Here is an 11,587-nt window from a genome sequence, read left to right on the forward strand (position 1 = left end):
CTCTCTCTCTCTCTCTCTCTCTTCTCTATTTTCTACTAGTGATCCTTGTTATTCTAGTCGGCTGTAAGCCAAGGCTGAGAATTGCACAATACGTTGCTCACATCTTGTGTTTTATTTCTTTAACTAGGTATGCTTCTGATTAATTTTAAGAATCAAAACCTATGTGTTTACTTTAGCCCATATGGTTTGAGTCCATTCTTGTCTATGTTTACTGCTTACTCATGCATGCTCAATACTGCCTATTCAAACCTGTGATTAGCATGTTTCCATTTTACTTGCTTGTTTGCTATCTTGTTTAACATGTCTACATATGTAACTAAGTTGTTTGATTAAATACTATTTATCTGGCATGCCTAAACTCTGCTTCTATGTAACTAGCATGCCTTCACTTGTTAATACCTGCCCTGCATGCTGATTTAAGTCCTTATTTATTTTGTCCCCCTCGTGCTAAGTTAGTTAATCTCTTTAGAGTTATTCTAGCTGTGATGATGTCTTCAACATGTTTCTGTTGTGATCCTTGCTGCTTGACTTATATTCTATCTAACCTACTAGTTCTATAGAACCCTACAAAAGCTCTATGTATCCTGTTGATTGTGTGCTCCATAAAAGTGTTCTCTCTATGTTCCTAACCGCTCTTCCCTTGTGTGAAAGTTGTTTGCCAAAGTACTTCCTAAAAACTAATTGTTTTATGACTTGTGTTTTGATTGCAAAATGTTTCTTTACAGTTCCTCTAACTGTTTTATCACTAAATCAGCGCTGGTTTTCAAAAATTGATTTCAATCCTAAGACCTTTCATTAAACTATCTATTAAGCTCTTTCAAACCATTATGCACTTCCACTTACTCTTAGAATACTAGGCCATGCCCCTATGATATGTGTACTGCCTTGAGACCCTTAAGATCTCTCTGAACTCTGGCATGTCAGGGCTGTCACTTCCACACTGCACCTAAATCAGTTATTATTTGAGAAAGGTCTAGGTATGAGCACTGCTCGGGATCCTTGAGGTCCTTAGGGAACTCTGACACACCTAGACATGAAATTGGCTATGGAACTTTGGCATTTGAGACTACTGGAGGCTTGGAAATAACTTTGGGCCTACTTTAGGCTCCCTATAGCTTAATTTATGTTCTATTTATGTAATTCATTCAATTCTTGGTTTGTAATAATTAATTGTAAACAAATAGTGGGGTGATTAGTGAAAATGGAGGGTAGTTGTATATTGTGGGTAAAATTAGGTAGATACCATGCCTATAGGGTCCTTATTGATTCAAATGTGTTTGTTAGATAACATGCCTATAGGACCTTCTTTGGTTTAAATAAGTTCTGTTTGCTTTACTTCCACACAATTAGAAGCCATGCCTATAGGATATAAATCCGCTTAAATAATAGAGACCATGCCAATAGGATCTAAATCAACTTTTAATAATTAGATACCATGCCTATTTGAGTTAAAATTAGCTTTAATTAGAAATCTTGCCTATAGGACTTAAAAACCAATTTAGTTAGAAAATCAGTTTAATTCATGTTTATTCTGAATCGGTTTAAGTAGCTAATTTGTTCGCTTCTTTAATAAGTTTTCAACGCTGTCCTAAATAATATTGCTAGAAAGCATGCCTATAGAATCTCAAGTTGTCCGTTAAAAAATCGTTTATTGCTCTACTGCATTCCTGATAAATAATAGATATCATAGTTCTAGGATATCCCTATTACGCGTCTTGGCAAGCCTGTAGGGCGACTAAAACCCTGTAAACTATAAAACTGCACCTTGTTATTTGATACTGCTCACACTCAACAAGTTTAGAAGAATCAGTAGTCAAGTAGGATTTAGGTGGTTGACACTTTGGTCCTAATTCAATACTGTATACTCTCTTCTCATCTAGATATCATGTTCTAAGGTTTCTCTTAAATACCTGAAACTGTTGTTTGAGATGTGCACTTATTTGGTCTGTTTGTGGAGGTAAAATGTGAGCCTTTGATTGTTCCTTATTTAAATGTAATCCTAATTGTTTTGATTGACGCTTAGACTTTTATCCTTTAAATAACTTATGATGGTCTAAAACTACCTAAATTAGAGGTCCTAATACCTTCAGGGCCAAAAGGAAGGGACGGGTAGTGCACGCATAGGATATCTCTCAAGGTTTCTAGAACACTTTAGGCTATGACCAAAGGGAGGGAATTGGGTAGTAAGGATATGATGACTATGTGCTAATGTCACATGTAGCCCTTCATTGAGGAGTGATTACCGGGCATTGTGTGGGTATGATCGTGTAGGCTAACCAACCTAGGACCCATCTTTCCCAACTCCCGTTGTTTAAATGAATTTAATTTTTTTTATATATGTGCAACTTGTTCAAACCTTTTCCCTTGTTTCATTGCATGAATCATACATGTGCTTAGAATGTCAAAACATTCCTTTACTTGCAAGTACGTGTTAAAACTATTTATTTGTTAAAATGACTAATTCACATAGCTAAAGTTCGGCCGGGACCCACCATTGTGGACCGCGAGGGGTGCCTGACACCTTCCCTTCAAGGTTATTTCAAGTCCTTACCCTAAATCTCTGGTAATTCAAACTAGTCCATGAGTTAATAGCTCTAGGTGCCCTAATGCACCATAGTTTTTTAGGTGGCGACTCTTTAAATACTCGATTCCCAAAAGGAAACAAGTTATTTCCCCCATAAATGTCGAAACCCGGACTTCCCCGTTAAAAAGGGAAAAAGGGGGAGCAACACCTACTATAAATCCATGGATCATATCCTGCTTAGTAGTAACTATGGATGGTGCATATCTGGCCAATGAATCAAAACATATACTATACTCTCAAACACTCATATTGCCCTACATGAGGGCTAGAAACTGATCGACTTGAGCCTTTTGTATCTCTCGCGGTAAATACTGGTCAAGGAAGGCATCTAAAAAATTCTCCCAAATAGCTGGAGGTTCATCACGTCCCCTGGACCTTTCCCATCCCTCATACCAAAAGGATGGCTATATCTCATATTTGAAAAGTTGCTAGCTCAACTGCCTCTTTCTCTATAGCATGCATAACCCGAAAGATCCTATGAAGCTGATCTATGAAATCCTGCGGGTCCTCCCTCTGATCTGTCTCCGTGAACTCTGGGGGACTCAAAGCAATAAACTCTCAGACCCTTGAACTCCCAGACCCCTCAGAAGATTATGCACTAGCGGATGCCAAGCCTGTTGTTAGGTATCTACAAACTGTGTCAACAAATGCATTGCACTCCTCAAGTCCTGATCTGATAGAAACGAAGGGGCAACTGGATGTGCGGTCTCTCTAGGAATTTCCTTAGGTGGCAGAGGAGCCGGTAATGGCTGGGTAGGGGTCTCTCCCTAGGCCTTAAATTGGGCCCCATATACTAGGGTTACCCTGCCAGTTCCCTCACCTACTACTGTTTCTCTCCTCTAGCTAGTCGTAGTCTTCCTAGTTACCGTCATCTGTTCATGCAAATGCCAACGTGTAATTTTAACTCAAATTTCCTATAATTGAGTTCTACAACACGAATTAGATTTGAAAGAACGGTAACCAATTCCTAAATACCCTGTAGTCCGCTGCTTATATAATATGGTACACCACACATCTATAAACAACATCGTACTAGACACAGCTTATAGACTCCCTAGGACAAAACTGCTCTAATACCTCTTTTTTATGCCCCGAGCCTGGGGGCGAGACCAGCACCTAGTGCCTCATCTATCCTTGCATACCAACTTGCGACTCAAGAATTCTGGACATATAATGTCATAATTTGGCCAGGGGCCACATTGCAAGACAATTTGCGAAGCAAAATATAAAACTGAATAGAGTTGACTTTTATTTCATACCAACTTTGCAAATTCTAAATCTTAGAAGCTCATAATTTGTACTTCCAATCCTTAGGAAAGGTATAAAGGTTAAATTATTTTATCATTTGCTTGTCTCAATAAATCTCATTAAATTGGATAGTTGTTAATTAGATTACCTAGAAGGCTGGGTTAGGTGCCATCATGACTAGTTGGATTTTGAGTCATGACACCTCCCCTAGCTTGTGAAGTGGCTGATGCAGCTGGAACAGAAACTACATAAGCCAGGCTCGTGCACATAGTCAAAATCTGGGCTAAGGCCTTTTGAAGGCAATGTATAACGATGAGCATTGTTGTGCCTGAGCTGGTCCACTAGCTCGACAACATATGTTACCTGCTCCTCAGCTAGAGCAATTGATGGCTCTACAAGTGCTGCTCTGGATATAGTACGAGCCACACCTCATCCTCTACTACGGCCCGGCCTCTCGCGGCCCTAACTGGGGTACAGTTGGCCGTCCACCTGATCTGATCGCATGTGTCCTCACCATATATGAGAGAATAGAATAGTCAAGTTTCAAACTTCAAAAATGACAAATTCGCATGACAAGAATACAAGAAAATGAAGTTTTCTATCAGTTCGGTAGCCTCTTAGACATAAGTACAGCGTACCAATCCGCAAGACTCTACTTAACTTGATCATGATTTGTATTACCTATGAACCTAGGTCTCTGATACCAACTTGTCACGATCCAAAATCTCAACCAATCGTGATGGTGCCTAACACACTTGCTAGGAAAGCCAGACATAAAAACAGAGAACCAAAATAGTGAAATTTATAGAAATAGCATAAGTCTAAAATCTCAATATACAAATTAATACATAATAAATCACACAGAAACTGCTAAATATAGAGTCATAATCTCTAATACGAAAATACAAGTCTAAAATGACCAAGTACAATACTGTCTGAATAAAGACAACAATACATAAGGAAAGTGACGTCAAGATTGCAGTTAAGAATGTTGTTCTACCTCATCTCTCAGCAACCAACTCTAGTACTAACCCCGTCTACTGATGACTAGGTCTGACACCTGTATCTGCATAAATAAGTGTAGAGTGTAGAATGAGTACAATTGGCCCAATGTACTCACCAAGTATCATAACTAACATTAGCGATATAAAAGAAGAAATAATTATAATTGTACTTTCTATAACCTATACAATTACATAGACTTAACAAGTATAGAACAGTAATATGATCAAGTATAAAGCACATGAAGGAACTATCTATGTAACGACCCGATCGATCGTTTTGAGGTATAATGTTCCTTTTGGTGGTTTGAGACTTAATGGCTTCATATGATGTATTATGACTTGCGTGTATGGTGGGTTTTAGTTTTAGAGTGGTTCAGGATTGATTTGGTAAAATGACTCGCGACTTGGAAGCTTTAATATGGAAAAGTTGACCAAGGTTTGACTTTTTGGTAAATGGACTCGAATCGAGTTTTTATGATTCTGATAGATTTGTATGATAATTTTGGACTTGTATGCATGTTCGAATTTAGTTTTAGAGTTTCCTAGAAGGATTCGACACTATTTGGTGAAAGTTGACCAAGAGTTAACTTTGATGTTATTGGATACCAATTGGTGTTCCGAGACTTTGGATAGTTCTATATAGTTGAATTGAACTTGTGTGCAAAATTTGGAGGTAATACAAAGTGTTTACGTGTAATTCGGACACTCTTTTGAAAGAATGAAATTTTAATAACTTAAGAGAAATTCTATTCGGTTGGAGCCTCGATTCTTTATTGTGATGTTCTCGTGGAGGTTTTGAGGCTTAGGATAAGTTTAGATTATGTATTTGTACTTGTTTGTATGATTGGATGTGGTCCCGAGGGATTCAGGTGTGCTTTGGATCATTAGTTAAGAAACTAATTAAGGATTTGGAGTTTGACCATGGTCAATATCGGGTCAAGATGAACTCTTTTCAGTATTATGAGTGCGCGAGTAGGTTAGTAGTATGTTTCATGATTGAAATGTATATATAGTTTCTGTCCGGGAGCTTCCGAATGTGTTTTGGGTGCGAAAATGAAGATTCTTTTGTTGCTGATTTTCTGATGTAAAATAAATACGAAAATGTAATTTGTGTCCCTTAAATTTTCATACGTCCTTTAAAACTTCAAAGTATCATATCTCCCTCATTTTAAGGCCAAATTGGGTGATTCAAAAGGCTATCATCAGTATAACTTCGTAAGGATTATGTTAGGCTTATCAAAAGTGTGTTTTGTGGTCATCTAGCAGCTGATTCAAGCTGTAACAACTGCTGGTTTTCTTTACTCGTTCCAAAATTTAGTCACTTTTTTTTCACAAGGTTTTGGAGCTCCGATTTTGGCAATTTTGGAGGGGGATTAAAATTTGAATTGGGTAAATATTTTTTACTCAGATTTATTTATATATCATGATTCCAACCTTGAATTTATTGATTAGTTGATGAATTAAATTGAAGAAATTGAGAATTTTAGTAAAAACGTTTCTAAAACATAAATTGATGATTTGAATGCCGAATGGAGGTTGGAATTGGCTGAAATTTGTATGGTTGGACTCGCATCAGAATGGGTGTTCAAAATTTATGAGTTTTGTCAGGTTCCGGGGTGTGGGCCTAGAGTTGACTTTATTTTAGTAAAGAACGAAGCTTTATTATGCGAAATAGTTTTCTATGGCTTTTATTCATGGTGTTAAGTTATTTTGGCTAAATTCAAGCCGTCTGGAGGTTGTTTCAGGCTGCAAAGGCTTCTTAAAGTATTTATTTATCTTATTTGAGTTAAGCTTCTTGCCTAGATTTGTTGGAGGAGTTTTTTCTACTAATTGATATTGTTTGCTACTTGCAGGGGTGATGCATATATGAGGTGACGAGTGTATATGTATGTACCAGGATTAATGATGTTTGGGGTTAAATTATTCAATTATTTGTGCCTTGTTGGAACATGTGACCTTCTTGCTTCACGTTTTACTTGACTTCTAGATTAAAATGAATATGAAGTTAAATGCTAGAAACCATTATTTAGCTTATTATAACTTGATTAAAATTAGATAGACCTTTTGTAAAACTATTGATGTGCTAAATTATGTCATCACTATGCTTAATCACAAATATATCTCTACGACAGCTATTCTTGAGACAATTGGATTCCATTCTTGAGTTGAAAATTATTTTTGAGATTTGTTGAGATACTTATACAATAAGGTTCTTGAGGTTTATAGAATTGTCATTGGCTTGAAAGTTGTGATTGATGTTCATTTGGAGTATTTTCTTAACCACTCTTCTTGATGTTATTTATGCTTCCTACCTTGCTTGTTATTGATATACATATGCTTGGTGAGGAAAAGTGTAAAGCACAAAGGGTGATGTCATACCATTGCATATACATTATTATGTGAGGAAGTATGGAAAGCACGAACAGTGATGTCGTGCCATTTCATACACCTTATCATGTGGGGAAGAAAGTAAAGCACGAAGGGTGATGCTATGCCATTGTATTTACATTATCATGCGAGGAAGAGATTAAAAGAACAAAATGTGATGCCGTGCCATTTTTTTTATATTATCGTGTGTTCATGGCTCGAAGGGTATTTCCGTGCAGGTGATGACAAGGGACATGCATTATATTGTGATGTTTTTTCCTTGTGTATACATTTATGCCTTTATCTTGAGTTGTTACTGTTGCACCTATGTTTTGTATGTGACTTGTCCTTGTTGTTATGCCTTTGTCCTCTACCTAAATTGTTGATGTATTATCTATGCCTTATATTTGTTTAGCTTATAAAGATCATGCTTCCCTTCTTTTTTGTTATATCTACATCTATGCCATTTTTCATTTCTTGCACCTTTATATAAGCCTTCCATCATGCTAGTTAGTGATGTTTATGTCCTCTTATCTTAATTTCTATCATTACTTCTATGCCTCCCACCTAGTCTGTTACCGTTGTCCATATGTACTGCCTTGTTCATTATTTCTCCCTGTGTATTTCCCACTTTGTCGTTACTATTATTGGTATTTCTTTCACCTTGGTATTGTTATACGTATATTTGGTGAGGATGAGATAAATGCATGAATGATGTTGTCGTGCCATTTGATTTGATATCTTGAGTACATTTCTCACACTATGAAAATTATGGATTTACTATTGTAGTTTGTCAGTCATTGTTTTAAGGAAAGGATTGGTTCTGATATTGAGAAATATTGACTGTGATTTCTTTTAGTAATCCTTTACTGCTTTTCATATTTGTTCTTGTACTCTTTTCTCTTATGTTCTAGTATTATTTCTATTGTAATTCTATTTCACAGTTTATATTAGTGAGTACCTTTAACTTAAAATCATCATCACTACTTCACTGAGGTTATAAAAGATACTTACTTGGTACATGGGGTCGGTTGTACTCATGCTACACTACTGCACCTTCCGTGTTGATCTTAGAGTTAAGATGCGGTGAATGATGGGAGCTAGCACCGAAGATGTACTTTCCTTGCAGATGTAACTACCACTTGTCCCAGGGTAGTTCTAGAGTTAAATTATTTTTATGTGCATTCCAAACTAGGAATTGTATTTATTTTTTTATCAGTTATTACAAAAATCTAGTCTTAGTAACTCATGACCTGTACTACCAGTCCTTGGGTTGTTGTATAAAAGTTCAGTTATTTCATCATTTATTTCTCATTTAGATTATGTTGACTGTTAGTTGGCTTACCTAGCGGGTTGAGTTAAGTGCCATCACGACTAGTGGATTTTGGGTCGTGACAAGTTGGTATCATAGCTCTAGGTTCGTAGGTTCTACGAGTCATGAGCATGTGCCTAGTAGAGTTTTGTGGATAGATACGATGATGTCCATATCTATCTTCGAGAGCCTACAAGGCATCTACGTAACTCCCCTTCTTTGTTTCTTCATCGTGTGACTTTGTTTTAGCTTGGCGCCTTTATCTTTGATTTCTTCCTATTCACTTGTATGTCATGTTGCGCACTAAATATTAGCTATGTGCCAATGGTTTGTGATGTCGTGGATAGACTACAAAGGGTTATGAATGCTTGATTATAGTAGCAGTATGTCGTGTAGTCTTGGAAGGAGGTGCAGTGGTAGACCTTTCGGCGGTTCAATTGTGGGAATGCATCAGATTCTTTTATCTAGTTGCTAAGTATGGACTCAGAAGGATTAATTGGTTTCATAGTTGTTGTGACCATGGCAGGGTCATGGGAAGAGGTTAGATTGAAGTTAGCCGATGGGATTCGAGGTTGTGTGTTCCATAACAGATTTCTATTTAATTGAATGTATATGTTGTAAGCACGTGATTTTTGCCATATATGAGAATTACTCCCAAAAAATTCAAAAAAATAAAATGATTTTTCTTGGTGTGCAATTTTGTGATATTTTGTGATATTTTTGAATAATTATTTGTATTTATCTGTGCATGTTTATTTGTTAAATTAATAAAAATACAAAAATATGTCGCATTTTGCATGTAGTATTTAATTCTACAATTTTTAGTAATTAAGTTTGTTTTACAAAAAAATAAAAATTACAAAAGTAGGCATCGTTTGCATTTTTATCATTTAATGTCCAAATATACAATTTTATGCTTAATTATTACTTAATTGTGCGTTAATTATTACTGGGAGTTAATTTGCGCTCTTATAACTTAATTTAATTCTTAATAATAATTTAAGCATTTTTAGAATTTAGTTTTAGAAAAAATAAAAGAAGAAAAGAGAGCAAAAAATAAAGAAAAATCGGATTGGGCCACTTCTTCAAATTTCAACCCCAGGCCCAAAAAATTGTCCAACCTTCCCACGACCCGGTCCATTTCAAACCGGGTCGACCCAATCCATAACCCAACACCCCTTATCTTGCATTTCAAAAACAAAACAAAACAAAACAAAACAAAAAAGAAAACCCTAAAAACCTAAACCATCCCCCCTCCCTATCTTCTTCTTCTCCAAGCTTCACCAAGCTCCAACCATGGCTGCCCAACGTCAACCACCCTCCAGTCCACCAGCCTCCGCCTCACGACCAGCTCCTCTGCCGCTGCTTCGTCTTCTTCGTCGAGCTCAAACTTGAGCTCGACATCCATGGTCGCCGCTCCTTCGTTAAACTTTCCGTCCATGGATGGCGTTACTGCTTCTGCTTCACGCTGCTTCTTCTTCCTCACTTCAAGACTGTTGTCACTGCTGCTCCGTCGAGCTCCACCATAAAACCCAGTTGTTGTTGCATTCATCGTTCATGGCTGCACTGTTCTTCTCCATCGATCTCGCGTGCTGCTCCGTTTTCTTTTCTCCATGCTTGTTCCAGTTACTGCTACTGCTTCAGTTTTTTTCATCGCGCATCGTCCTCATTACAAGCGAAGAGATCGCTCGTTCGTTAGTTCCAATCGTGATTCAAAAAATCGAGCTTTTCAATGGAGTTTCTTTGGTGTTGAAAATGAAGAAGTTTCTATTAAGAAGGTCAGATTCTAACTAAGCTCACCTTTCGATTTTCAAATCTTGCGTCGTGGGTATATGAGTTGTTTGGTTCGATTTCCTTTATTCCAGTTTTATGTCTCACGTGATACAGACAACTTGGCCCTTTCATTTGTGATGTTTGTTTGTTTAATTGCTGAATCGCATAAGAAGTTTACATAGTCATTTGTCACCATTAATTGTCATATTATCTCGTTTCCGTTAGTTGGTTTGTATATTTGTATTGTTGTAGTTTGCTATTTGTTGTTTGGTTCCCTATTCGTTCAGGTTTTTTCTAAGTTAAATCATGATTTTATTCCCAATGCAGTTGGTTTAGTCCCTTGCATCTGTGTGTCGATCGTAGTCTGAAATTTACTCGTAGTAGTTCAACATATTTTAGTTTGAATCATTCATCTTCATTATAATGTTGTTTGATTCAGTTTGAGTTCAATTAATTTTTGAGTTTAGTGATTTGAATCTACTTGTTTGCATAGTTGTTGAATCTGAAAGTAGGATTATTGTTAAAATTTGTTTAGTCAAAATAATTCCTGCTTTTGTTGTTCATGGTATGTTTTTCAGTTTGCATCATTTCCGTTAATCGTTGTTCATGTTGTTCATATGATTTGTTGTTGGGTTTGGTTAAGAAATTGGTCATATTGGCTATATTTTGGTTGAGTTTGATTAATTGATTTGTTATAGCTGATGGGGGTAATTTGGTATATTGCAGTACATTTAGAGGTAAATTGGTAATTTTAGTGAGGTCGGAGGGGTAGTTTGGTAATTGAACATTTTGTAATTCTTTATGTTAAGTATGGGGGACAAAATGTAATGGGGTGTGGGTGATATAGTTGTTTAATATAAATGGGGGACAAGACAAAATGTAGTGGAGGGGAATATGGTAATTGTTTATGGTAGGCATGGAGGACAAGATGTAATGGGTTGGTTTGATATATTAATTTAATGTAGTGGGGATGAGTGGGAAAATAATGGGTTTGGTAGGAGAAAGTGTGGTTTTATTAATGAATTAAAGGGTTTGGGATGAGAAATAAATAGAGAGGTCTTGAATCAGATTTTGAAGAACAATAAGAAGAAGAATAAGAAAAAGAACGGACAGAGAAGAGGAGAAGAATAAAAGAGAGAATAGACAGAGAAAAGAACGGACAAAGAGAAAAAAGGGCTGAATATTTAAGAGAGAGAAAAATTCCGAAAAATATTAAAACTTTCAAATAAAAAGAACTAAAAGAAAATCTTCTGCTTTCTTTCATTGTTTGAAATCAGCATTAATTGTTGTTGTTTCATC

The sequence above is a fragment of the Nicotiana sylvestris genome, chromosome 3 (assembly GCF_000393655.2).
Source record: "Nicotiana sylvestris chromosome 3, ASM39365v2, whole genome shotgun sequence".
In the NCBI taxonomy this organism is placed as follows: Eukaryota; Viridiplantae; Streptophyta; class Magnoliopsida; order Solanales; family Solanaceae; genus Nicotiana; species Nicotiana sylvestris.